The sequence below is a fragment of the Bos grunniens genome, chromosome 20, assembly GCF_055505025.1.
Source record: "Bos grunniens cultivar Pamir isolate PY7600 chromosome 20, Bosgru_T2T1.0, whole genome shotgun sequence".
NCBI classification, from domain to species: Eukaryota; Metazoa; Chordata; class Mammalia; order Artiodactyla; family Bovidae; genus Bos; species Bos grunniens.
In genome coordinates, this window is record NC_141184.1 from 56,950,653 (window position 1) to 56,978,608 (window position 27,956).

Genomic DNA, 27,956 nt, shown 5'->3' on the forward strand with positions numbered 1-27,956 from the left:
AGATTCTTGAACATGCTGAAAATAAGGCCTGTCAGCCTGAAGCGGTGATTCTCAACCTGGGCTGCACACTAGTCACCGAGGAAGCTTTAAAAAATTGCTAATGCTTGAATTCCATCCCTAGAGTTTCTGATTTAGATGATCTTGGAGGCAGCCTAGGCATCGGGATATTTTTTTAAAGCTCCCTATGTGAGCATTTGTATAAAAATGGATTACATTTGGCTACACTGAACACAAAAATTCAAAGTAGCAGTTGCTTAAAGACATCGGGGTTTATTCTGTTACAGAAAAGAAGCCCTAGAATGGCCAGTTTAGAACTGGTATGCTGGCTCACCAGAGAAGGCAATGGCACCCCACTCCAGTACTCTAGCCTGGAAAATCCCATGGACGGAGGAGCCTGGTGGGCTGCAGTCCATGGGGTCGCTAAGAGTCAGACACGACTGAGCGACTTCACTTTCACTTTTCACTTTCATGCATTGGAGAAGGAAACGGCAACCCAAACTCCAGTGTTCTTGCCTGAAGAATCCCAGGGACGGGGGAGCCTGGTGGGCGGCCGTCTATGAGGTCACACAGAGTCGGACAGGACTGAAGTGACTTAGCATAGCATCCTGGCTCACAAGTGAGCGTTTCTGTTGCCTGTTGTTTATGGCTTCCATCAATTTCACTTTATGATGTGAGATTACAACAGGAGCTCCAGCCACGAGTCCCAGTTCCAGACCAGAAGAAAGGTTGAAGGCGAAAGGCCACTTCCCAGCTGGGTCCTCTCTTTTTAAGCAGACCCAAACAGAACTTCTTCCAGAACTGCATCATGTGGCCACATCTCACTGTGAGGGAGACAAGGAAAAGGATTCTCTTATCCTTGCCACCTTAAATAAAAGAAGGACTTTAACACTAAGGAAAAGAGAGAGAGCAAATATGGGGAAACAACACATGACCTCTGTCCCCAGTCTGTATTCCTGGATTTAACTTTTACCATTTAATTTGTAAATACTTTGCTTATTCAGACTAGTCTGCTTTTTAGTCCTTAAGGGTGTGTAGCGGGATTGCCCCATTCTATCAAGTCTGCATCTATGGTTTCTAGATGAAAAATCCCATTCCATCTATTAAAAGAAATAATTTACTCTCCTAAATGTCAAGGTCTTACTTGCAGTCTCATTGTCTGCCATGCTCCTTGAACAGAAATTCAGAGTGGATCGGAGGGTCCCAAAGTGAATAAGAATATTTTTTCTGCTTTTAAATGGACCCATGAAAAAGATTAAAGGTTCAGGAACCACTTGGGAGGGCAGGAAGTTAGGCAAGATGCCTTTGAAAGGGTTTGAGTATCATTTTCACACAGCAGGATGTGAAATAGGATAAGGCCTACAAGGAGGATAAGTAGTGGCATTCAAGAAATCAATTTTTAAAAATCTACCAGAAACGGAATGGGTTTAAAAAAAAAAAAATAGACCTAAACTTTATTTTTTAAATTTATTCTTAATTGGAGGATCATTGCTTTACAATATTGTATTAGTTTCTGCTATACAAAAACATGAATCAGCTATATATCCTCTCCCTCTCGAGCCTCCCCACCCCCACCCCAGCATTCTAGGTCAACACAGAGCACTGAGCTGAGTTCTCTGCACTATACAGCTGCTTCTCACAAGCTATTTTACACATGGTTGCTAAGAGTTGGACACGACTGAGCAACTTCACTTTGACTTTTCACTTTCATGCACTGGAGAAGGAAATGGCAATCCACTCCAGTGTTCTTGCCTGGAGAATCCCAGGGATGGCGGAGCCTGGTGGGCTGCCGTCTATGGGGTTGCACAGAGTCGGACACGACTAAAGCGACTTAGCAGCAGCAGCAGCAGCAGCAGTGCATATATGTCAGTGCTACTGTCTCAATTCATCCTACCTTCTAAACTTTATTTTAAATCAAAGAAAAAAATTCCATCAAGGGGCTAAAATCTGATGAGCTATATTAGAAATAAAAGGTAGGGAGGCAGGGTTTTTTGGATATGGGTATAAGCTTCAAGATGATCTATGATCAACATTGTGAGTTCATTAAGAGAGACTGAACTTGAAACTCATTATCTCATGTAAATGGTGTTATATACAGCAGTCGGGACATAAGTGGTATTTAACCCATAATTTCCTAAACTATAAACCTATTCAACACATGTGACAGTATCTTTGGTGAGGAAACATATTCATTTCCAACTCTGGAAGTCGTCTTCCTTTCTGAGGACCTATTCATAGAGCATCCATATGCCACGTGCTTTTCTAGGTGCCAGAAACACAGCAGTTCTGAAAAAATAGAGAAGGTCCCTGCATTCATGGTTAGGGATGATCAAGAAGAGCTATAGTCTAAAATTTTGTGTCCCCACAAAGTTTATTATGTTGAAATTCTAATGCCCAGTGTTATGACACCGGTAGGTGGGTCCTTGGGAGGTACTGAAGCCATAGGATGGAGCCCTCATGTATGGGATTAGTGTGCTAATAAAGAAGGCTCCAGAAATATCCCTCACCCCTTCCGCCAGTAAGAACACACAGAGAGGGCACTGGCTATGAGCCAGGAAGAAGGCTCTCACCAAACAGGGCCTTTTTGTGCCTTGATCTCATATTTCCCATCTCCAAAACTGTGAGAAATACATTTCTGTGAAATGGCACCCCACTCCAATGTTCTTGCCTGGAGAATCCCATGGATGGAGGAGCCTGGTGGGCTGCAGTCCATGGGGTCGCAAAGAGCTGGACACGACTGAGCAACTTCACTTTCTTTCTTTGTTTCTAAGCCACCCAGTCTGTGGTATTTTGTTATAGCAGCCTGAATGGACAAAGACAAAAAGAAACAAGCAGAGGAGAGAGCATTTCAGACAGTGATAAAAGCAGTGGAAAAAATAAAATAGGATGATACTATTAAAGAATGATGGGTGCAGTGTGGTGACATCTGAGAAGGTGACATTCTAATTTGATATCTGACTTTGAGAAGTCATGTGATGAGCTAAGAGAAAAACATTTCAGGTGGAAGGAATAGCAAGTGTAAAGGTTCTAAAATGAACTGACCTTGGCATGTCTGAGGGAAAGAAAGAAGACTAGATGATCAGTTTGGAATTGACTTCAGCTGCAAGTAACATAGGCTGAATTTCTGTAACTTTCATAGATACAGGTTTATTTTCTTGCATAATTATAAACCCAGTGATAGGGGATAGCACACATTGGTTCATGATTTAAAGGTATCAGGCCTGAGATTTCTATAATCGGGCCTTTTCCTCTAAGTTCCAAGATTGGTGCTTCAGCTCCAGAAATTCTCTCCATGCTTCCAAGTAGGAAGGACAGAGAGCAAAGGCAAAGACATAGACAATTGTGTCTCTTTTAAAAAGAGCTTTTTCAGGGGGCTTCCCTGGTGGTCCAGTGGCTAAGACTCCGCACTCCCAGTGCAGGGGGTCCAGGTTCAATCCCGGGTCAAAGAGCTAGATCCCACCGGCTGCAAATAAGAGTTCACAAACCACAACTAAACATTCCACTGTTGCTGCTGCTGCTGCTAAGTCGCTTCAGTCGTGTCCGACTCTGTGCGACACCATAGACGGCAGCCCACCAGGCTCCCCCGTCCCTCCGATTCTCCAGGCAAGAATACTGGAGTGGGTTGCCATTTCCTTCTCCGATGCATGAAAGTGAAAAGTCAAAGTGAAGTCACTCAGTCGTGTCCAACTCTTAGCAACCTCATGGACTGCAGCCTACCAGGCTCCTCCATCCATGGGATTTTCCAGGCAAGAGTACTGGAGTGGGGTGCCATTGCCTTCTCCAAACATTCCACTAGCCGAAACTAAAGAAAAAAAAACAATTCTACATGCTGCAACTAAAGATCCCACGTGCCCAGCACAGCCAAATAAATAATTAATTAAAAATAAATAAATGAATAGCAAGCTTTGTCAAAAGTCTCACATAACAACTTCCATGAACATCCTGTTGGCCAGGAATAAATCATATGACTTTCATGCTGTGACTTACATACATCTCTGTCCATATTAGCTGTCTAGTGAGGACAAAAATTTCCCAATCTGTAAGCCAAAGTGATGCTTCCTGAGGCCCAGGATAGGGGAACTTTAGCAAGACTAGGGAGACAGGAAGGATAGGGCGCTTGGATGTGAGAAGTGAGGAAAGGGGTGTTCAGTTCAGTTCAGTTCAGTTCAGTTGCTCAGTCGTGTCCGACTCTTTGCGACCCCATGAATCTCAGCACACCAGGCCTCCCTGTCCATCACCATCTCCTGGAGTTCACCCAGACTCATGTCCATCAAGTCAGTGATGCCATCCAGCCATCTCATCCTCTGTCGTCCCCTTCTCCTCCTGCCCCCAATCCCTCCCAGCATCAGTCTTTTCCAATGAGTCAACTCTTCACATGAGGTGGTCAAAGTATTGGAGTTTCAGCTTTAGCATCATTCCCTCCAAAGAAATCCCAGGGCTGATCTCCTTCAGAATGGACTGGTTGGATCTCCTTGCAGTCCAAGGGACTCTCAAGAGTCTTCTCCAACATCACAGTTCAAAAGCATCAATTCTTCAGGGCTCAGCATTCTTCACAGTCCAACTCTCACATCCATACATGACCACAGGAAAAACCATAGCCTTGACTAGAGGGACCTTTGTTGGCAAAGTAATGTCTCTGCTTTTGAATATGCTATCTAGGTTGGTCATAACTTTCCTTCCAAGGAGTAAGCTTCTTTAAATTTCATGGCTGCAGTCACCATCTGCAGTGATTTTGGAGCCCACAAAAAGAAAGTCTGACACTGTTTCCACTGTTTCCCCATCTATTTCCCATGAAGTGATGGGACTAGATGCCACGATCTTCGTTTTCTGAATGTTGAGTTTTAAGCCAACTTTTTCACTCCGTTGGGGAGGAGATCCCCTAGCATCTACCCCTCCTTCCTGCCCATTTCCTTCTTGGCTAATAAGCCAAGTCCTTCCATTTCTTCCTTAAATATTGAATACGTACTATGGGCTGGCCACTGTGCAAGGCTCTGGAGGTAGAAAAAGAAATACAACACATTGCCTGCCCTTCAAGGAGCTTATTGCCTAGCATCTGTGTAAACAAGCAGACGTGTAAACAAATCATTGCAAAACAGTGGGATCACCGCAACAATAGAAATATGTAGATAGTAGGAGAGGCACAAAGGAGGTGGCAGTCAGCTCAGCTCGTGTGGGTGTAGCCAGGAAAGACTACTTTATTAAGGACAGGATGTCACCTAGACAGAGCTTTGGATGCAAGGAGTAAAGCCCTTCCTCTTTCGTGTGTCTTTGAGGTTTCTGCTGTGAGTAAGCTTGAAAAGACACCGCTTGTGTGTCTTGAGCCAAGGGGAAACAGAAATAGGAGTGTCACTGTGCTGAGAACCGACTGCGTGCTGTACCCCTTTGCCTATATTATTCCATGATTAAATGCGTTCATCTGAAATAATATTTACTCAGAACCCAGCGAGATAATATCTTAAAGTGAGCTATTTTGGCTAAGAGATCCTTGTACCTATGAGTACCAGAGACCAGCCTAATCATAGAGCCTACTGTGAATTAGGTAGGTGGGAGCTGGGATTCTTTCACAAGTTCAAGCATGTCAGAACAGTGGTCCTGGTGATTCTTGTGGTTCAAGTGACTTAGCCCTTGTGGGTCCAAGATCATGGTCCCATTCATAGCCAATAAGACTCCAAGGCTGACTCTTGAGATTAGACCAGAAGTCCCCAACATTTTTGGCACCAGGGATCTGTTCTGTGGAAGGTGATTTTTTTCATGGACCCTGGTGGTCGGGGGGAAGGATAGTTTCTGGATGGTTCTCATAAGGAGTTTACAACCTAGACCCCTGACATGCACGGTTCACAGTAGGGTTTGAATTCCTATAAGAAACCTAATGCTGTCACTGATCTGAAAGGAGGCAGAGCTCAGGGGTGATGCGAGTGATTGGGGAGTAGCTGTAAATACAGATGAAGCTTCACTTGCTCACCCACCACTCATCTCCTGCTGTGCAGCCTGGTTCCTAACACAGGAGTGGGGGACCCCTGTGCTAGAGCTTCCACACCTGACCTGGAAGCTCCCCAGAGCACCCATAATGCTAAATATTTTTAGAATTTCCATTTGGTAGTACATTTAGTTCAACAAGTTGAGGTATTTGGTCAAGATATTGGGCAGGGTTGGAATTTGAACTCGGGTCTTTCTAGTGCCTGAGTCTTTATTTTGACACTACACAGGGCTATTTTGTTTCCCCAGGCAGCTCCTTTCTTTCTCCGAGTGGCCCCAGAATTGGCCGACCTGCCTTCCTTCCCTTCCACTGTTACAAAATGTTATTTCCACTCAGAGTCTCTCTGCTTCCCTGGACTCACTTCAGCACAAGGACCTCTTCAGCCAGCACATAGCTGACTTGAGGGTTTTTAAGGTTTCCTCAGCTAGTAAGAGAAGAAAACAAGCAGGCAGGAAAAAAATAACAAAATTATGGCCTTGCTGAAGCCGCCAGTGGAATGTGAATGGATCTCAGCTCTGCATTCTCGAGGCTTCAGCATTTCTCTCTGGGCTCCAAATTTTTCAGACTTCCTCCCTCCATACTGGGTCTACCTCAAATTGCTTCATCCTTGGGCACCCCTTTTCTGGTCTGTTTCCCTACTCAAGTCCTAGAAATATTGGACCAGGTCGAGGCCGGCTGAATTCTGGATTTCAAGAAACCACGTGCTTCTTCTCAGCAGAGCATGCTGGAGGAGGGGACACTCTAGTATCACAGTGACACCGGCCACCCAGCTCCATGCCAGCACATCAGTGAGCACAGGAGTGGGAAGAGAACTGCAGATAAGGTTAGGAGTGGTGCCCACTCACCACTTCTGAGGAGAGGCTCAGAAAAGAGCTTCCCACTGGGTGATGGGTGATAGGACCACTCAGGAAAGTACCATAGAGGCTGGGTAAAAAGATGGGAAGGACTCATAGGTGACAAGAATGGGAAGAGATTACCAGACCAGTCTCAAAACATCACTTCTTAAAATACCAAAATCCCTTGTCAATAAACCCAAAAGAGCTCCTGCTTTCCCCACGAATGAAGTTTAAAATTGGAATACACAGTAATTATCTAAATCGGCCCCTTCATGGGATTTCCAGATTTCAACCAGACAGATAACTTCTCAGAGTTTCAGGCTCTAAGTTTTAGGCCCTGTTATTCCCTTACTGGGTCTCATTTTGAAGCATCAAATATGGCTTGGAAGTTTTCTCCCTTTTTGTATGCAGACATACCTCATTTTGGTATACTTTACAGATACTGCGTTTTTTTAAAGAAATTGATGATTTGTGTCAGTCCTGCATTGAACAAGTCCGTGGCTTGGAATTCTTATTTCTGTTCTTGCCATCCACTCCCTGAGCTCAGGAATTATGTGAAACTGACAGTTTTTTCCTCTCTCAGATATTCATTATCAGTAAACAGATGATTTCTGATTTTTTAATCTTCAATATCATATTCCTATTATTCCATTACTATGAAAATTCCTACTTGTCTTAGAATCAAAGAATAAATGATTCCCCCTTACCCTCACCAAAATATTTCTGATGTAGGAAAAATTTAGGTAGAAAACAGATTAATTCCTAAAATTACCTCTGGTGTATAATCATATATAATTCATGTTTCTTAAGTCACACACTTTAAACATTTGGGGGCTTAGTCATTATTTCTGTTCAAGGGGGGATTATTTGAAAAAAACGCACTGATGTCTGTAAGAAGAAGATGTGGTCAGAAGTGAGTTTTGGGGAAGTGAGTCAAGGATAAGTCATCTTAAGACTCTTGTTCTTACTAGCACTTTTATAAAAACCTATTTGTTTTGGTTTTGTGATGGTCCTCATCTGGGTCCTGCTCAAAAATAGGAAGACCTTCTCTCTGAGGACCACAACCGAGTGTTCATTCCTGCAGGCACCAGATGAGGCAAATGGTAATGGTCAGGATCTTTTTGTGGTTGTGATTTGGGGATGTGTAGCTTGGATGAGCACAAATACGCTCACGGTGGAAGAGAGAAACACTCACCCTACTGAGAAGTGAGTGACAGATCTCTCCCTAGTGTGAGGCATATTAGGATTCTCCAAAGAAACAGAAACAATCAGGTGTGGGGGTGGGGTGGGGGTGGGGTGGGGGTGGTAGGTAATATAGAACGAGGCTCACACAATTACGGAGGCAGAGCGGTCCCACAATTTGCCATCTGCAAGCTGGAGACCCAGGAAAGTGGTGGTCTAATTCACTCAGAGTCCAAACACCCGAGAAGCAGGGGAACCAATGATGTGAGTCCTAGTCTGAGGGCAGGAGGGGACTAATGTCCTAGCTTAGCATTCAGAGAGAGAATTCAACCTTCTTTCACTGTTTTGTTCTGTTTGGACCCTCAGGGGATTGAATGGTGCCCACCCACACTGCTTTACTCTGTGCCAATGCAAATGCTAATCTCTTCCAGAAACAGCCAGAAACAGGGTTTCACCACATGCCTGGGCATTCTGTGGTCGAGTCAAGTTGACACATAAAGGTCATGATTATACTGGGTCAGTTGCCTTGACCATGGCAGAGGGCTGAAAGGCCCAGAATTCATTATTCTCCAAGAGCAGCTGTGGAGGATCACCTGTGGACATCTGAGGAGACTTCTCTCTGTGCATAGTGAGAGGGGTGAGTTGAGGTGGTCCCTGTCTATCAGCATGTGCTCAGGAATCAGGACCCAGCCACCCCTCACCTCAGAGCCACTACATGGAGGATGACAGGGTTTGAAGGAGATGGCTGTATCTTCCAAGCTGGGTGACTTTCATGAACGTTTTTTGCCATAAACCCTGTTTTCTTACTATCTGAAGTTGGAGCTCAAATGGCTGCATCTGTTTGCGTACTGTACCATCATTGAGTAATGAGGAAACTGCTCAGATTATTTTAGGCCACAGCATGCACCATAATGCAAAATCACTCAGCAAATGTTCCCTCCAGAAAACAAGCCTTCTCAACTGTTTTTATATTCATGGATTCAATCTTTTTGTTTTCCGAGGATGAAATATGTTTTAAGCTACCAAGTCTGTTCAGAGAAGCTTTAAATGATTCTCGAAATTTTCCTATTAGGTTATTGTACAGGCACCATCGTGGATTTGATGTGAAAATGTGAAACAAGTTAAAATGTCTGTTTAGGTGTAATCTTTCCGAAAGACAAGTCATCCCAGTTCATTTGGGGAGAGTCTTGCTTTTCATGCTTCACCGTTATAAAGACAATCTCCAACTTCAGAGAAAGAAATTCTGTGGGATGTGAGGGGGAAAGAGGCAAGAAAGGAGAATGATTCAGCTGGAAAAGAGGAAAGAAAATGAAGAAGGAGGAAGTAATTAGTTCTTTGGGAACTGTGCTGATTAAGGAGCTGGCACTGCCGAGGGATAAAGGGAAAAGAAAAGGGAACATGCAGTTGTAAGTTTGGAGGCAGTTGTGCAAATCAACTCTCCAAACTCAGATCCATCAGGGGCCAGAGAGACGATGTGAAAAAATGAAGTGGTGGGGGAAAGGGGAGGGGGCCGATGGAGCGTCCACACCTGTGGGTCTAAGGCAGGCTGCTACCAGACTCCGCTGATTACTGATTCCCATGCAGAAAGGGGGGCCAAATGTGCCATATTTGTGACTTTTAAAAAAGAGAATCCATGAATTCATGTTTGTCTGTGAAATATCACAATTTTTAAATGTTGGCTAACAGAAAAGTCTGCTGAGTGAAAGTGGCCCTCAGCCATGAGTGGCTACCTGTATTATCACCTGCTTGCTTGCTCAGAATATTTACAGAAGGTTGGATATGAACAATTAGAGAGATGCCAGGATGTGTGACCATTTTGTATTTGTGTTAGTAACTGTATCACCTTCTTAATTTCTTTGTTGCTTTCTGTGTGGAGTATTAAAACTCACTAATACCTGTCACCTCATTAAACAAAATGAAACCTAAAAAAACCCTAGCAAATATAGGAAAAAGAGAGATGTATATTTTGGCCTTGAATTGTTAGTTAATGAAGGTCAAACATATTTAATTAGCCTTCAGTTCAGTTCGGTCGCTCAGTCGTGTCCGACTCTTTGTGACCCCATGAATTGCAGCACGCCAGGCCTGCGTGTCCATCACCATCTGCCAGAGTTCACTCAAACTTGCGTCCATCGAGTCGGTGGTGCCATCCAGCCATCTCATCCTCTGTCATCCCCTTTTCCTCCTGCCCTCAATCCCTCCCAGCATCAGAGTCTTTTCCAATGAGTCAACTCTTCGCATTAGCCTTAGGAATATGTTAAACATTTTTAGAATTCAACCTAAGGAAAGAAATTATAATATTTGTACATGTATCCTGAAGTCAAATTGCTTGAAAGATGCTCTCTTTTGCCAAGACAATTATTTACATTATCATCTAGCTCACACCATTACTCTTTTGTATCAAACAGGAGCCATTGATCTTATTAGGATCAAGATCAAGACAAATAGCCTGTCAGATATCTAGCAGAGTCTGAGTTCCACATGAAAGCTAAATATAGGACATACATATTTTACTTTAGCTAAATGAGATCCTAAGGGGGGGGAAATACTCTCTTAACCTGATTTCTTATTATTTATATGATTTAGTAGCTATTCGGATTTAACTGAAAAAGGATGCCGTATACAAATACAGACAAATGTCAATTTGCATGAAAGAGTCAAGGCCATTTCTAGACAACTATTCCTGAATTCCCAGCAAAGGGTGTAATTCTCTGATCGGTTTTCTCTGCTTAAGAGTGTGGAACCTACATCAGGTATTTTCTTTTTACTCAACAACATGTCCCTTCCAGACTTAAGATGGAAGGGACAGCCTCAGTAGATCATCCGTGCTTCTCTTGCCCTTCCCCCTACCCATGCCGCCCCTCCTTCAAGCAACTGGAAGAACAGCTAGAGGGACTTCCCAAGTAGTCTTATAAAGACAGTTCCCCTCCCTACCATTGCAGGGGTTCTTTGGGCCTCTGCCTTTAGAGCTAAAGTGGGTACTGTCTAACATTCCTTGATTTCGTGGAGCTACAGTGGCCCCTGAGAGGTGCACTCATCCTTCACTGAGTAAATAGAAGCCCTGTCAGTATGGATATCTGCTGCTTTGCAGGATGCAAAGTGCTGCCACAAATATTAAGTCACTTAATCCTTTTTATACCTTTGTGAGCTGGAAATATTATCCCTGTTTTATAGATAAGGAAATTAAAGCTCTGAGAGGTGAAGTGACTTATCTTTGACCCCACAGCCTGTGAGTGACAGGAGTAAATTGAGAAGCCGGGTCTTCTGCCTTCTAGCCCATGATCCCGTCCACCACCCCCAGGTACCACTCCCCAGTCATCCTGTTATTTGTCTCTAAGGAATTTCTGGATAACCAGACCTGAGACCAGGCAGATTCTTTTCTCTTATAAACGGACATGCATCTGCTCCATTTGGATGTCCTCCGTTCCTTTCAGTTGGTGTTCTGATGTATTATACAGATCTGAGGAATCCACATCATATTCAGGACAGCAGGGAGGCCCCAGGAACAAATCCACCATAAGGAAGAAGGAAGCTGGCACTTTTCTGTAATTTCTAAGAGTAGTATTCTATGTATAGCATGCTCCCTGAACACTTTCCCTCCCAGGCCTTGGGATAGAACCTGTGGCTGTGAACCAAAAGCTAAATCAGTAAATGCTAGAGCTGCACAGCTCAACTGACTTTGCTTCCAGATGTTTCTTCGAATAAACATAAGACATAGTGAACAGTCCTTTTCTAACTTTTCAGTCTCTGACCTGGAGGAGTGAGGTGAGCTTCACTTTCCCCAGCCTCAGGTTACAGTCAGTTTCCAACTCCACTGCTACCAGGAAGAGGCAATGGCAGTGGTGGCCGGTTCTCGTTCAGTTGTCCCACCTGTGTGGGACAGCTGGGACCTGGGGCAGCAAAGTCTCAGGCCAGCTTACTGCGTGAGTGGATAACTTTAATGGGGCTATTTAAACACTCTACCAGTAGTTTCCAGAAACACCACCCAAGAGTTCCTGGAGATGCTGGGGGTGCAACCAAACAACCAGGCAGGTGGAGGAATCAGAGCCTTTGTGATCTCGGGGCTAATGCTAAAGGGCCTTGTAGCTGTGCGTACACGTGGTGAAAAGCCAAAGACACTCAGATTTCCCTCCAGCTGCAGCTGCTCATTTGCCTTTCCCCTGTACTGGCTCTAAAACAAACATTCAAAGCTCTCTAAAATCTGAGCAGTTATGAAAGTATGCACTGGTCTTTCAGCTCTCAAGACCAAATATCCCATGAAAATTGACTAAGAAATCACCAGAGTAACACTCGAGTGCTATTAGCTCAAGAAGAATAATTAATTGTAGGAGTATTCATGTTCCCCCTTTAACAGGAGGGATAATAATAACGGGCAGAAGTGAGTGCTGAGAGGATCCCAGGACACCTGACTGTGTGCTCTTGATTCCAGAAGCCCCACGGTGCTGAGCAGGGGATCAGACTCTGCTGCGTGTTAGACTTCCTGGAGGAGTTTTTGAACATACTGATAGCTGGATTCCACACCCCAGATTGATTACATCAGAATGTCTGGAGGTGAGGCCCAAACATAATATTTTTAAAATTTTCTGCAGGGTTGAGAACCTCTGGTATAGAGGAATGAGGTCCATATTGATAATCAATTTCAGCCAAGCTTTCAACTGAGTAATTTTGATCAATCCCTTGACTACTCTAGACTGTGGTTTTTATATCATTTCTAAGTTTCCTTTGGGCTTCCCTTGTGGCTCAGATGGTAAAGAATCTGCCTGTAATGCTGGACAGGCAGATTCAATCCCTAGTCAGGAAGATCCCCTGGAGAAGGGGATGACAACCCACTCCTGTATTTTTGCCTAGGAAATCTCATGGACAGAGGAGCCTGGTGTGCTATAGTCCATGGGGTCTCAAAGAGTCGGACATGACTGAGAGACTTAAGCTGCAAAAATATTTGTCTGTACATTATAGAATCACCTGTCATGGTTAAAAAATAGGAGTGATCTAAATATTCAGTAGAAGATTAATTAAATAAATAACAATATACCTAGAGGCTAGAATACTGTGCAAACCTTGAAAATGACAGTAAGTGGAAAAAACAGATTATAAAACAGTTTTACAGTATGACCCATATCTGAAAAAAAAAAGAAAAGAAAAAGAAAATTATATAGCTAGGGATTTCCCTGGTGGTTCAGTGGCTAAGACTCTACTCTCAGTGCAGGGAGTCCAGGTTTGATCCCTGGGTCAAGGATCCCTGGAATGAATAGATCCCACAGGACACAACTAAAGACCCTGCATGCTGTGCCAAAGATTGAAAATCTCCAGTGCTACAACTAAGACCTGGAGCAGCCAAAGAAATGTTTTTAAAAAATTATACGGCTAGATGTAATTGCAAAGATATGCACCAAAATTTTAGAATTTTTCCTTTCTGGGTAAATTATTTTCATTTTCTTTGTTATATATATGTGTGTGTATTTTCTAAATATCCTGTATTAAACATTAAAAGGGGAAAATTGATTCATACGTCGTCTTGAATATACACCTTGATCATACTTGTAGAAGAATCTCAAAAATAAGCATATTTGTCTATGTGGTGGTTCTTCTAGACACTGGGCAGCTAGAGGAAAAAAAAAAAAAAAACACTTGAGGCTTTGCCTGTCCTCTAGGTTACCTTCAAAACTGCTTTAGACTCGTTCATTTTCCTGATTTGGAACTACCGATCTAGAGAAAAAAAGTAGGAGAAAGCATTTCTCCGGCAGTATTTGTTCTGTGTCCTGGCGGGACTGCCCCCGTTTCACTGGAAAGAATAATTAGAGAGGAAGCAGGGGCGAGAAAGGCAGGAGGAGAGACAGCCAGGAGGCTTTTGATCTGTGCTTCTTCCCTAGAGCATCCTGTCATATTTTTGCCTGTATGTCAGTGGTTATAAAGATAAAATGAGAGACATCAGTGCAAGGACTTAGTGCACCTTTCTGCACACAACTGCTCTATAGATTTCTGTTCATTCACACATGCCTCTGTGAAGAAAAGAACTTGGGCACTTACCAAGTGTGTGACGTGACCTCACAGCCTCCGCATCCCCTGTGTGCCTCAGTTTCCACTTCTGCAAAAAGTAAGAGTTATGATATCTGTGAGAATTAAATGATGTGATGAAGGTAAGACACTAAGCAAAATGTCAAATACCTCATAAGTGCCAGCTATTATTATTATTCCTTTTTCCCAAATTCCTTAAGTAAAAACACCTTGTGATATTGGTAGGACCTTCGTTGCAATCCAGAAAAATAGAATTGTACAAGCTTATAGCTTTAACAATTTGGGAGGGGAATGATAAAAATAGTTTGGAAGATTATATTTTGATTAGAAAATGTATTTTTTCTGCCATTTCAGTACTAAAAAAAGAGTATTATTTCAAGCACTCAGGAATAATTCCTCTGTGATTTGACACCAAGAATAGAGTATTTCATTTCAGAAAAAAATGCCTTAGAGAAATGATGAGCCACTGATAAATGCAGTCACATTAGAAAATGACTTTGGGTTTAAGGCAAATATTTTTCTATTATAAAAGTGATTAGGCTGTTAGAAATGTTTTCAGTACAAAACAATATATATGCATAAAATATAATGAGTGTACCTGGAGCATAAAATATAATGAGTGTACCTTTTTGCTGTCAGGCTCAAAATTCACGAGAACTAAGAATAGGAGAGGAATGGGAAAAAAGAAACTTTGACATCGATGGTTGCAATTCACAAGCTTTATTAACATAAACAGGATCTGAGAACAACATAGGCCAGTGGTTCCCACACTGGATTCCAGTGTTGCCAACTGGAATCACCTGGGAAGCTTCAAAATATATTAGGGATTGGGTCTCATCCTCAACGGTTCTGATTAAGAGGTAGAGGGGATGGCCTGGGCTCCAGGATTTATTAAATATCCCTAGGGGATTCAGATGCATAGATAAGTTTGACAACCACTGGCATAGACAAAGGGTTCACCAAGCAAACAAAAGGTGTCTCCCTTCCTTTTTCCTCAAAGGGATGTTCCCAGGCTTTGACAATGGGGGGAGCCCCAACATGGGACCCTCTCTTCTTCCCCTCTTTTTCCTGCCCTCAGCTGGAAGAGTTACATCAGCTGCCCAGAAACAATTTACGTTACATCATTTAAGACCAATGACCAGATTTCAGACTGTAATCCTTGCTAGGCCAGCATCACGCCACCTCCCTTTTTCTGCCTCAGTTTTCACAGTCTTCCTTTAGCTATGCCTGCAGTACATGGCCAGAAAGCTTCCATCTGCATCCACTTAAGAGCTTCCATGGGCAGGACTTTAATTCTATACTAAATGACATCAAGAAACTGGGAAAACATGTTTCAGTCACAAATTTTAGGTAGAAGCCAAAGTTCGAACAGTAGCTTTGAAGGATGTGATGATCAACAGGCAAACAAACTGTGGTTTGAGCATGGCACCCCACTCCAGTACTCTTGCCTGGCAAATCCCATGGACAGAGGAGCCTGGTAGGCGGCAGTCCATGGGGTCACACAGAGTCGGACACAACTGAGCGATTTCACTTTCACTTTTATGCACTGGAAAAGGAAATGGCAACCCACTCCGGTGTTCTTGCCTGGAGAATCCCAGGGACGGGGAAGCCTGGTGGGCTGCCGTCTATGAGGTCGCACAGAGTCGGACACAACTGAAGTGACTTAGCAGTAGCTATATGTTTTTCAGTAGGAGAGTGGCCTCAGTTGGGTCAAATATAAACTCAGCTGTTGAACTAAGAAACAAGAAAGTCATCCACTCATATTTTTAACTTAGTTTTTGCCTTATTGCTTACATTGGAAGTAATAATATAAAGTATTTTTTGAACAAGAATTTGAAGCCAAAGAAGAAACGAGGAAATATGTAATAGATGTGGATTATGAGCAGGAGCTGGTGATGGACAGGGAAGCCTGGCATGCTGCAGTCCATGGAGTCACAAGGAGTCAGATACAACTGAGCAACTGAACTGAACTGGTGGACAAGATGAGATTCTATAGAAGAGATTTTGTTTGCCTGGAGTGATAAAAATAGCTTTAAGATTTAAGACTCCTTTAATGATAAAAATAGTCTCCTATTGTCCTTAGAACATACCTATGTGATGGATTTATTCTTGTGCTGTAGGTGAGGAAATGGAGATTCTTAGAGATTAAGTGTTTTACCCAAGGTCACATAGTAAATGGCAAGGTCAGTTCTTGAACTCATGACCTCTTGACTCACAGGCCACTAGACTTCCTCTGGTGCCACCATTGGAAGAACATAAATAATATCTGAATGTGGTTCAAATTTACTTGATAATTTATCATTTTTGCTTCCCCCTTCATTTTTTAATAACTGCCAGGAACTGTTCTGTTATTGATCGGTAATTATATCAATTTGGGTTTTTGTTGCAAGCAAAAGCAGCTTGCTCTGGACATCTTAAGCAAATAGAAGGATATTTTGGAAGGTTGATGGGGAGATCATACAATCAAATGGGGGAGTGTGAGGGAGGGCGTGGAAAATAGATGTAAATCGAGGAGACTGTATGGGCTACATATCAAAAACAGGCCGGCCAGGGTGTTGCCCTGGCTAATGCCACTGATGGGCGCTGCTGCCCCAAATGAGTCCTAATCACCCCTTCCTCTTGGGTCACACTTGAGTTTCAGAGGCCTGGAAGGATTGCCCAACTGCTCATTTGCTGCTAGCACCCTGGCTGCAGGGAGCAAAGGGAGAGTGATTGCCCTGCATCAGCTTCCATAATGGGAAGCAGGACATTGTGACCCCTCAGCACCACTGATAATGGGGAATCTCTTACTAGGTAAGACAGGTTGAATGTTGAACAATAAAAGAAAGGACTAATGTCTCCTGCAAAACAACAGTGGTTTAAAAGATGTATTTTCCTATTGTCCTGCAGTGTTAGGGAAAAAACCTCATAAGACAGGTTCCTAAGGACATTACAAGCTATTATAAAAATACCTACACTCATATTTTTAATTTAAAAAATTTGTGGATCATGACTCAAAGGTCATTGGAGACATCAATTTGAGAAGAATGAGAAGAAAGCAAGACTCTGCAGCTGGGGAGTTTGTTATCTGCCATCTCCCGAGTTCGGAGGTCTGTGGGTTTACATTCTCCTTATGTTCCAGTCCAGCTCCACTGCATAGAGAGTCACCCCAAGCAGTAGGGTCACAGCTGCTGTCAGCCAGACTGTGGAAATGCCCTCCTTGTTCATTCAGTTATTCTGCCTATATTTATCATGCACTTCTGTGTGTGCTAGGCACTGAGGCTTCCAGTACCCCGTTCTGGGACTTCAAAATGAAAGATTCATACACCCTTTAAAAATAGATCTTGTTTGTCCCTGTGTGTGATGGGCCTGTTCTTGCATGTATGAATTTGAGTCCCTGTGTTGTAAGTATGCTGCAATGTAAGAATTAGAGATAGTCTCATTTTTCAAACCACATAGGGGATGTAGGTAATTTACAGAATCCCTGTAGTGATAACACTGGGGTAGTAAAGAGACTAATATGGTTAGACAGTGTTTAAAATGTGCATCATCCTGGAAATTCACCTCCTGTTCTATCCCTGGTTTCCTACCTGCTAGGTCCCCCCCTCCCCACCCCTTTTCTTGCTATGTACATATCCACACAGCTAAAGTATAAAAATTCCTTACTGGTAAGTGCTGTTTTTAGAGAGAAACTTAGGTCTTGAAAATTTTTGTTTCATAGATCTTTTGGGCACGCTCACTGCCTTTCAGAAAAATTAAAGAAAGGAGCTCACCCAAGACAAGTTTATACGAAAAGTCAGGCTAATTTTGATGATAAAAATGGAGCTGGAGCCATAAATGGAAAGAGCTGTATAATGACTTAATGTTATCATTGTTTAAATCTTTATCTAAACCATGCAAGCACTACCACAATTTGTTGCAATATCCTTTTTTCCTGAAGCTGAACCTGGGTTGTATCAGCCCCATGTCTGTTTTTTATAAACCAAAGCAGAAAGCACTCCCTAGAACAATGGGGCTTCATCTGTAAAGCAGAGAGAGGCAGAATGGGCTTTATAAAGAGCATTTACTCTTAGAAGAAATTGTGTAAATACCTTTTCAAGTGTCAAAATAATAACCTTTTGTTTCAGGAAGTTGAATTGTTAGAGCATCTGTGTTTGCTTTTCTAACTATTCGGAAGGCCATTTCCATTTAAAAACAATGAGTAAAAAGCGATGATCTAGTCTCCTACTTCACGAAGTAAAAGCATCAGCTGCTGAAATACCTCTAGAAATAATGAAACAAAACTTCTCTGTTCTCCAGTCCCAGTGGCACTGCTCTTACCCTTAGTCCACATCCGACCTTCTTCCAGGAGTCTGACCCTCCCAGGCCCTACACCCTTCCTTTCCATTCTGCTCTGGTACGTTTGAGTAGCTGGGGGTTTGTCTCACGTGTGCTCTTACATCAGCCTCTGCTGCAGCCTGAATCACTGACTTTATCAGACAACCCTCCCCCCACCTCTAGGATTGCTCTTGGCTCTTGTGTCTCTGAATCTCTTTTCCCATAGCTTCATCCTATACACATACTGATTGAAATAGAGACCACTGCTCTTGTGTCATTTCCCCAAGACACCACTGCTGTTACCAGTTAATGTCTCCTCCTGCCCGAGTATCCCCTGGTTGTCACCCCTGAGAACTCTTCCACCAGTTAAAACGGTCCAAGAGACGATCATATCAGTTTCTCCATTGAATCACATATGTAACCCCTTCATTTCTTATCTCTTGAGTGGAACATAATCTCCTACCTGAATTCAGTTCTCTTCTTACTGCTTCTGAAATGCATTCAGTCTTTTTGTTGCCTTCTCAGCTTTAGGGAGACTGCTGTCGTTGGTGATTCTGAAACTCAACCAGGATAAAATAGGCGTTTTCTACCGTGGTTGTATTAATGAAGAAGAAGCTGTGGAAACCTCACATACTAGATTCTAAGACAAATGGCTCTATTTTTCAGATTTCATGGGCTTTGGAAAAACATTTCATGAAGTCCAAAAATATCTCCTAGAACAAGGATTCTCAACTTTGATCGCATACTAGAATCACCTGGAAAGCTTTTAATAACCACTGATGCTAAGGCTACAACATACATCCATAATATCAGCATCTCTATGCGTGAGACTCAAGCCAGCCAGGTGATTCCAGCAGGCAACCAACATTGAGAACCACGGACCTTAAAAGTGGCAGGTTAAGGAGTTAAATAAGTAGATCATCACCTGAAATTTTCTTTTATAAATGAAATTATATACCTTCAAGAGGTCTGGATTTTAAGAAAAATCTCACACGCATTCAAAGCTTTAGGCCTCTTTGTAATTTGACACACTGCAGTAAAACTGCCCCAAGTAAGAGTTGGAGGTTACTCCAATCTGTTTCTCACACCTATTTCTGAACTACAGTTACTCTTTCAACAAAGATTTATTGAGCACCTGTGTGCCAGGCAGCAGGGATACCTCAGGAAATAAAGTAGATGCGATACAGTGCTACACCCTCATGGAATTTATAGAGGAGACTTGTGACAAATAAGATAACAGGCAAGATAGTTAGAAAAGTGGTACCTGTACAAAGATGATAATATAAAAGGATAATAGGACAAGCGTGTCACATCCAGGGCAAGGGGAAGGCAGCTGGTTTGGGTGGTCAGGGAAGTCCCCTCTGTGGGGGTGATATTTGAGATGAGACTTGAATAGTAAGAGGAACTAGCCCTGCAAAGATCTGGGGCAGAGCATTTCGGGCAGAAGGAGAAGAAAGTGCCAAGACCCTGAGGCAAGAACAAGCTTGGCGAGTTCTAGAATCTGACAGACTGGAGAGGGTGGAAAAACAGGGCCAGGTAAGGTCAAGGAGGGAGCTAGAAGCCAACCCAGCAAGGCCTCATGAGGTAACAGATAGGAGTGGATTTGATTCAAAACTGCAGTGAAAAGCCACTGGAGAATGAGATTTGTGTTTTTAAATATGTGGGAGAAGACTTTAGAGGGCAAGAGAAAAATCAGTTGCTCAAGTAGGAGTGGCTTATTTTAGAGGTGAAGGCAGAAGGATTTCCAGATGGACTGAAGGTTGGAGAGGGTGACATGGAGGTGGGAGATGAAAGGAAAAGAGTCATACAGGAATCCTTTGTCTTTGGCCTGAGCAGCTGACCGGATGGGAACGCCTTGACAGGAAACAGGGAGGTCTAGGTGAGGCACACTTCGGGGAATGAGAGAGCAAAAAATGAAAAGCGCTATTTGAACATAATAACTTTGAGATTCCTTTAGGCATCCATTAATATCCATTAGAAGCTAATGTCCATTGGAACAAGCCTGGAGCTCAGAGGAAAGGTCAGGGCTATAAATTTAAATTTGGAAATCATTGGCATGGAGGTGGTATTTAAAACTTTGGGACTGGATGAGTTCACTTAGAGAGGTAATGTAAATAGGCAACAGAAGAGAACTCCGGGCTGAGCATGTTTGGAAAGAAAGGAGAGACCCAGGCAACACGACTGAGGAGGAGCCAGGAATTTAGGGTTGGAGTGCCCTGGAAGTCAAGATAAAAAGTGTCTCAAGATGGAAGGTGTGGGGACTTTCCTGCTGGTCCAGTGGCTAAAACTCTGCACTCATTATGCAGGGGGCCCAGGTTCGATCCCGAATTGGAGAAGTAGATCCCACATGCCGCAACTAAGAGTTTGCATGTTGAGACTAAAGATTCGCCTGCGGCATCTAAGTCTCAGCACAGCCAAATGAATACATAAACAAATATTTTTTTTTTTAAAGATGCAAGATGTGATTGTTGTGTCAACTGCTACTGAAATGTCAAGTAAGAGAAGCAGGGGATTTTGTGAGAGAGAGGTTCTTGGTGACCTTGATGTGAGCAGCTGGCAGAGTGGTAGGGACAAAAGTCCAGATTGGAGGGTTGAAGAGGAAACAGGAGGTGGGGAAATGGAAACAATAGCTATTGACACAGGTGCCAAGAAGTTTTCCTATGCCTTAGAAGCGTGTATTTATCTCCATCCTGATTTAGACCATAAAGAAACCCACTCCAGTGTGCACATTTCTCTTGTCAGGGTAGGTGAATACATCGGATGCCTGATCCCAGTCTCAGTGTCATATATTCAGTGCATCCCCTGGTGGGCATAATGCTGCAAAAAAACTTGAATGAATTCTTGGGATAGGATTGATTCTGCTCTCACCCCAAGAGTGAATAACTTCTGAAGAGATGCTTCCTACCAGGCTCATCTTTCCAGCTCACCATCACAATCAAAGAGCAAAACACATGGTCAGCTTAAAAGCTATAAATAAAAGCTGATCATTAAATGACAAAAAAGCTGTCAAACATAACTTAGATATTAAATAACACAAAGTAAGACATCCTCAAATTCATATTCATCTCTGTCTAAAACTGAACTAGATGTTTCGCCCTCCTTCTCTAGCAGATAGGAATGAACGCCTCTTCCTTTATGGAGATTAAATGGTCTTGCCAACACCAATATCAGTGTTTTAAAAGGTGAAAATCTAGTCTTTTGGAAGAAAGTCTCAGAATCAAAATGTATAACATAAAAAAGAGCCAGAGACTTAATTGCCTGGGGTATCCATTTAGACAAGCCTTTGGGGTGCAGTCGTAATTGAAAAAAATACTGTGGAGATACCAAGTCTATATTTTGCAGAAAAGAATAATGTGTAACTCTCAAAATCAAAATAGTCTTGCCCTGTATAGCAGGCTTTCAGAACTGGAGTCCTAATATCCTCTTCATGTAGGGGATATCCTCATTAAATATCAAGGAACAGCCAAAAGGATGCTCATAATCTTGGAACAGGGCCACATTTAAAGACAGAAACCTACAGTCATAGCAGTAAAAACAAGGTATTTCTGATTTCTGTGGGCAAACCTCAATGGGAGCAGGACGTGATGATCACAGTGAGGGAAAAGAGAAATAAGAAAATTCTTAGAGGGATCTTGTGAGCATTAGATATCCTCAGAGAGGAGAACATGAAAAAAAAAAATTGTGTTAACCAGGATGATTATGTTCCTTCTGGTGTTTATTGCCATGTACATTCACAGTTTAAAAAAATCCAAATAGGTTGTAGTAGTAGTATGAAAATCTTAAACCTGTTTGTACTTCTTCCTGCAATTTATCTTTGTTCAGAGAGGGGTTGATTTTTCACCAAAGCAAGGAATATATATAAGACACTTCACATTTCAAAACAAAATGTATATGAAGCATACATGTCATCTGTCAACCAACAACACAGAACATCTACACCTCAGCTACTGTAGGTATCCTTCCAGCTGACCTTCACTTTCTTAAGCCTGCTGGATTAAGGGAAGCTCTCTGTTTCTTCTGTAAAACCTCCTAACACCCACACTGTTGTTGTTCTTTAGTCTCTAAGTCATGTCCGACTTTTTTGTGACCCCATGGACTGTAGCTCTGGAGTGGGTTGCCATTTCCTATTCCAGAGGATCTTAAACTAGGGATCTAAACCATGTCTCCTGTGTCTCCTGCATTGGCAGGCAGATTCTTTACCACTGAGCCCAAAATGCCCACATTGGAAACCATCTAATACATGCTATGGACTTCTGCACACCCCCATCCAGTTGAGTTATATGCTTATCAAGAATCAGTTATGCTGGTTTCCAAACATGTTTATGCTATAATTTTAACTATGTAAAGTGGTGAGATAGGAGGGGCAAAAGAGACCTGTTAACATACAAATTAAGTAGTTGTATACCTTAGAAAGGGACCATAAAAGTGAGCTCGTGAGAAAAAATTACTATCAAAGTAGGCGTGGACAAGATAACTGTAAAACACTAGGAACAATAATCATAAAATTTTAGGAGGATTTTGCACTTGGTGTGAATCACAAGTATTTAAGTTCTTGCTGCACTTAAATTGAAAGTAGAAATTGGAGATGATTATTATGGGTGTGGGGTTTTGTCAAATGGAGAACACTGATCAATGAATCCACATTCAAAAAGAAAACCTTAGCATTTCATCAGAAGACTGGTGGGTGACCATAAATGTACATCTCAGCTTAAAATAACAATTTAAGATACAGAATTAGAGCTGACGTACTGGTCACCCAATTACCAGTCTCAGCAACACTGGATAAGAGAGCTTTTACTGTACCTGCTAGGGATTTTGGAGTCTCTGAGCTGTACTTCTCACTAGAAGCTTGGCTAAATCATTTATATTCAAGAGAGATATCCTAGAAGTAGGTTAGCCATGAATTTCTCTCAGTTCTATCCCTGGGTCAAGTCAGATCCCCAGAAAAGCTACCATTTTGATCTAGATTATGATGGATATTCCCTCACAGAAATATTTTAGCGTTAGACTCTTGACTTTTATCAAGAATCCATAAGAGAGATGATCATATAAAGACTATCTCTGCCTGGTCTGTCAAACTGCTTTTCTAAGCTTTCTGATAGACTATTTAAAGCCTGGTATGTGAAGACCCACAGGGAAGTTTCACTCCATGTTAAATGCCTGATGGCAGCCACATGAGAAGTGTGAGAGACGAAGGGAAGGGAGGGAAATCACAGCCTTGGACATAACTGTCTCCACTGATTAATTATAAAGCTCCTCTTTCCTTCTGCTTTAACATGTTTTCATGTGGATTTATGAATTTTAAGGGTTGATAAACCTAATTAATATGCATTATTTAACCTCAACCATACATACAACTAATTTTAATTTATATCAGTTTTAATTAAAAAAAATTTTTTTTCAGCTTCAACAGTTAACATTTTCCAAACATTTCCACTTTATTGCCCCAACTTAATTTTTATCTTTTGAAAATTTATTTAGCTTCAGTTCAGTCACTCAGTCATGTCCGACTTTTTGCAACCCCGTGAATCGCAGCACGCCAGGCCTCCCGGTCCATCACCAACTCCCGGAGTTCACTCAAATTCATGTCCATCGAGTCGGTGATGCCATCCAGCCATCTCATCCTCTGTCATCCCCTTCTCCTCCTGCCTCCAATCCCTCCCAGCATTAGGGTCTTTTCCAATGAGTCAACTCTTCCCATGAGGTGGCCAAAGTACTGGAGTTTCAGCTTCAGCATCAGTCCTGCCAATGAACACCCAGGACTGATCTCCTTTAGGATGGACTGGTTGGATCTTCTTGCAGTCCAAGGGACTCTCAAGAAAGAGTCTTCTCCAACACCACAGTGAGTAAAATTTTCTTTTTTGTTGTACATTTTTATAAGTTTTGACAAATGCATACAGTTATTTAAGCACCACCAACATCAAGATACAGAAGAGTTGGGACTTCACTGGTGGTCCAGTTGGCTAGGATTCTGCGTTCTCAATGCAAGGGTCCCGGGTTCAATCCCTGGTCAGGAAACTAGATCCTGCATGCTGCAACTAAGACCTGGTGCGGCCAAATAAATAAATAAAGTTTCTTTAAAGATACGAAAGAGTTCCGTCACTCCAAAACATTCTCTCATGCTGCCTTTCACAGTCAGTTCCTCTGGGAATCCCCAGCGCCTTGGCAAACGTTGATCTGTTCTTTGTCCCTCTATTATTGCCTTTGTCAAATGTCATATAAGTAGAATCACATAGCATATAATCTTTTAACTCTGGCTTCTTTCACTCCTCTGAGATTCTGCTTGATTCTACTTGAACATGGTCCATGTCATTGAATGGTCATTCCTTTTTATCGCTCAGTAGTGTTCCATCGTACAGACATACCACCATTTATTTATTGATCAACTAAGTGAAGAACATTTGGATTATTTCCAGTTTGGGTGTTTCTGAATAAAACTGCTGCAATCATTCACATACAGGTTCTGGGGAAAACATAATTTTCATTTATTTGCAGTAAATACCAAGGAGTAGAAAGTCTGGGTCACATGACAATGATGTATTATGTATTTAGCTTTGTAAGACGCTGCCAAACTGTTTTCCCAAATGACTTTTCTAGTTTGCACTCCAGCCAGTATGAATAGGAATCTCTGTGCCTCCTTGCCAGCATGTAGTACTGTTAGCTTTTATTTGTTTTAGCCATTCTAAAAGCATATAGAGGTATTTCATGTTATTAATTTGAATTTCCCTAATGACTAAGGATCGGTGAAGGCAATGGCATCCCACTCCAGTACTCTTGCCTGGAAAATCCCATGGATGGAGGAGCCTGGTAGGCTGCAGTCCATGGGGTCGCGAAGAGTCAGATACGACTGAGCGACTTCACTTTCACTTTTCACTTTCATGCATTGGAGAAGGAAATAGCAACCCACTCCAGTGTTCTTGCCTGGAGAATCCCAGGGATGGGGGAGCCTGGTGGGCTGCCGTCTATGGGGTCACACAGAGTTGGACACAACTGAAGCGACTTAGCAGCAATGACTAAGGATATTGAGCATCTTTTTATGTGTTTACTTTTCATCCATATCTCATCTTCAGTGAAGTGTCTGGTTAAGTGTTTTGCTTAATTTTTGTTATTTAGTCATTTGTTTTCTAAATGTTGAGTTTTGAGAGTTCTTTGTATTTTCTGAATAAGTGTCTCTTGTCAGGTGCATAATTTGAAAACACTTTTTCCAGTCTGAGGTTTGTATTTTCAATTTCTTAACAGTGTTTTTCTGGAGAAGGCAATAGCACCCCACTCCAGTACTGTTGCCTGGAAAATCCCATGGACGGAGGAGCCTGGTAGGCTGCAGTCCATGGGGTCGTGAAGAGTCGGACACGACTGAACCGACTTAGCAGCAGCAGCAGCAACAGTGTCTTTCACAGAACAATCTAAAAAATTATTGATGAGCTTCAATTTATCAATCCTTTATGAATCATGATGTTGCCTTGTTTAAAATCTCTTTGTCTAATCCAAAAGAACAAGGACTTTCTCCTGTGTTTTCTTTTAAAACTTTTGCAGTTTTATGTTTTATATAAAGGTCTGTGATCCATCTTGAGCTAAGTTTTGTAAAAAGTATGATGAATAGGCTGAGTTTATATTTTTGAACACAGATGTCTAATTGTTCAAGCTCCATTTAAAGTTGATTTGCATTGTTTTAAAAAATCAGTCAAATCTAATTTTAATGATTATTTATAATATTAGAAAGTTTGAAAAATTCAGGAGAGTAAAAAAGAAATAAAATTACTCAAATATCATCAAAGAATAACTGCTAATTATGTTTTAGTATTTTTCTTGTTTTCTAAATGCCTATAACTGTACTATATAAGTTAAATGATAAGTATTTTTACCATAATATGTCCATGCAGAATTTAGAAATTAAAGAAAAAAGGACAAATATATCTTGAATATACATTGTTCTTTTGTCTACATATTTAATAAAATTTTACCACTTATAAATTTTTTTACATTAACAAGTCTAGGATATAATGTATCCAATCCTTTATGATTAGTTTATTTTCCATTTTTTGCCAGTTATAAATAATACTGTCAAATAATGTCATAAAATTTACAAATATATCTCTTAATTTCCTTAGTGTCAATTTCTAGAGGTGAAATGTGGGTCAAAGAGTATTACTATAATGACTTCCAGAAAGATTGTACTAAGTGATTTTCTTCAGATTGTCTGGGAAGCAGACACTAAGATGAAGTTAGGTGTGCCAGATATTTATTGGCGAAGACATTTGTGAAGGGTTAGGGAGCTAGGGGGTTCCCAGGTGGTGCTAGTGGTAAAGAACCTGCCTGCCAATGTAGGAGACATAAGAGATGCAGTTTGATCCCTGGGTCTGAAGACCCCCTGGAGGAGGGCATGGCAACCCACTCCAGTATTCTTGCCTGGAGAATCCCCATGAACAGAGGAGCCTAGTTGACTATGGTCCATGGGGTCGCAAAGAATTGGACACAATTAAGCGACTAACACACACACAAGGGGAGCGAGAGCAGAAGTACAACGGAAAAGATTTCAGCAGGACTGACACCTATGAAAGAAGTGTGGAGGGAAGTAGGAATGGGTGAGCAGAGCCTCAGATTGCAGTGCAGCACTGGAAAAGTCTTAGCCAGGTCCGTGAGCAGCCCCTGAGCGAAGAAGTCCTGCACTGGAAGGAGTGGCTGGGTTCTAGTGGCCCACTGTGCTCCGTCACCAGCAGGGAGCTCTGCAGAATGTGGCGCTGCATGCACAGCTGGGTGGACCCCATAAGTAGAGCACCAGAGGCCTTGAGCTTGCTGCACTGCTCACAGCACATTCTCTCCCCAGGGGCTACCATATTTACTTCCCACCAGAAGAAGGCAATGGCAACCCACTCCAGTACTCTAGCCTGGAAAATCCCATGGACGGAGGAGCCTGGTAGGCTGCAGGCCATGGGGTCGCTAAGAGTTGGACATGACTGAGCGACTTCACTTTCGCTTTTCACTTTCATGCATTGGAGAAGGAAATGGCAACCCACTCCAGTGTTCTTGCCTGGAGAATCCCAGGGACGGGGGAGCCTAGTGGGCTGCCGCCTATGGGGTCGCACAGAGTCGGACACGACTGAAGTGACATAGCAGCAGCAGCAGCAGAAGGATGTTAACTTACTCTTAAAGCATGGCCAGTGTATCTCATTTGAAAATAGTATCTCATTTTCTTTGTCAGATGCAGTGCAAATACAGATCCTTAGTTTATTCTTTGTCAATCTTTTCTCTGCTAGTTCATCTTTTGATTTTTTTTTTTTTTACTTATAAAGAGCTTTCCTAAGTCAAAATCAGAAATATTTTCATGTATTTTTCTGTTCATTCTATTTTTAAATGACTTTTTCCTTTTTACTTCTTGTTCTAGTATATAATCTACAGCAGGCATCCATTTATTTCTAAATATTAACCAATTTTCATAGCACTATTTTTATAAATAATTTATACTCTTTCTCTCTTCTAATATGCCACATTCATCAGCAGCTTCTTATCTCTTCTATTCAGATGATATGTTAGCCAAAGAGTTGAAAGGTCAGAGTGGACCCCTGTGTATCACACATCTTACCCAAAGCCAAGCTTTACAAGTTATACACAGGGTTCTGTCAAAAACCCATCACAGACGATGCCTATTCACTTTTGGA

General features: G+C 42.1%; 1 protein-coding gene and 1 long non-coding RNA gene across 8 annotated transcripts in view; one reads left to right on the forward strand and one right to left on the reverse strand.

Annotated features, from left to right (window-relative positions):
- RGS7BP (regulator of G protein signaling 7 binding protein) overlaps positions 1–27,956 on the forward strand; it is a 132,608-nt gene that overhangs the window by 11,085 nt on the left and 93,567 nt on the right. The window lies entirely within an intron of this gene.
- The window catches only part of LOC147350440 (uncharacterized), an 81,098-nt gene continuing 53,400 nt past the window's right edge, over positions 259–27,956 (reverse strand). The window contains exons 2-4 of one of the 4 annotated variants that reach the window (XR_015148859.1): positions 18,764–18,860; positions 14,017–14,074; positions 259–821 (exon numbers count right to left, since the gene is read on the reverse strand). This is a non-coding gene — a long non-coding RNA (uncharacterized LOC147350440). Of the gene's footprint in view, positions 822–2,665; positions 2,801–14,016; positions 14,075–18,763; positions 18,861–27,956 lie in introns of those variants that run through there. The other 3 variants (XR_015148860.1, XR_015148858.1, XR_015148861.1) reach the window with 3 other exon arrangements.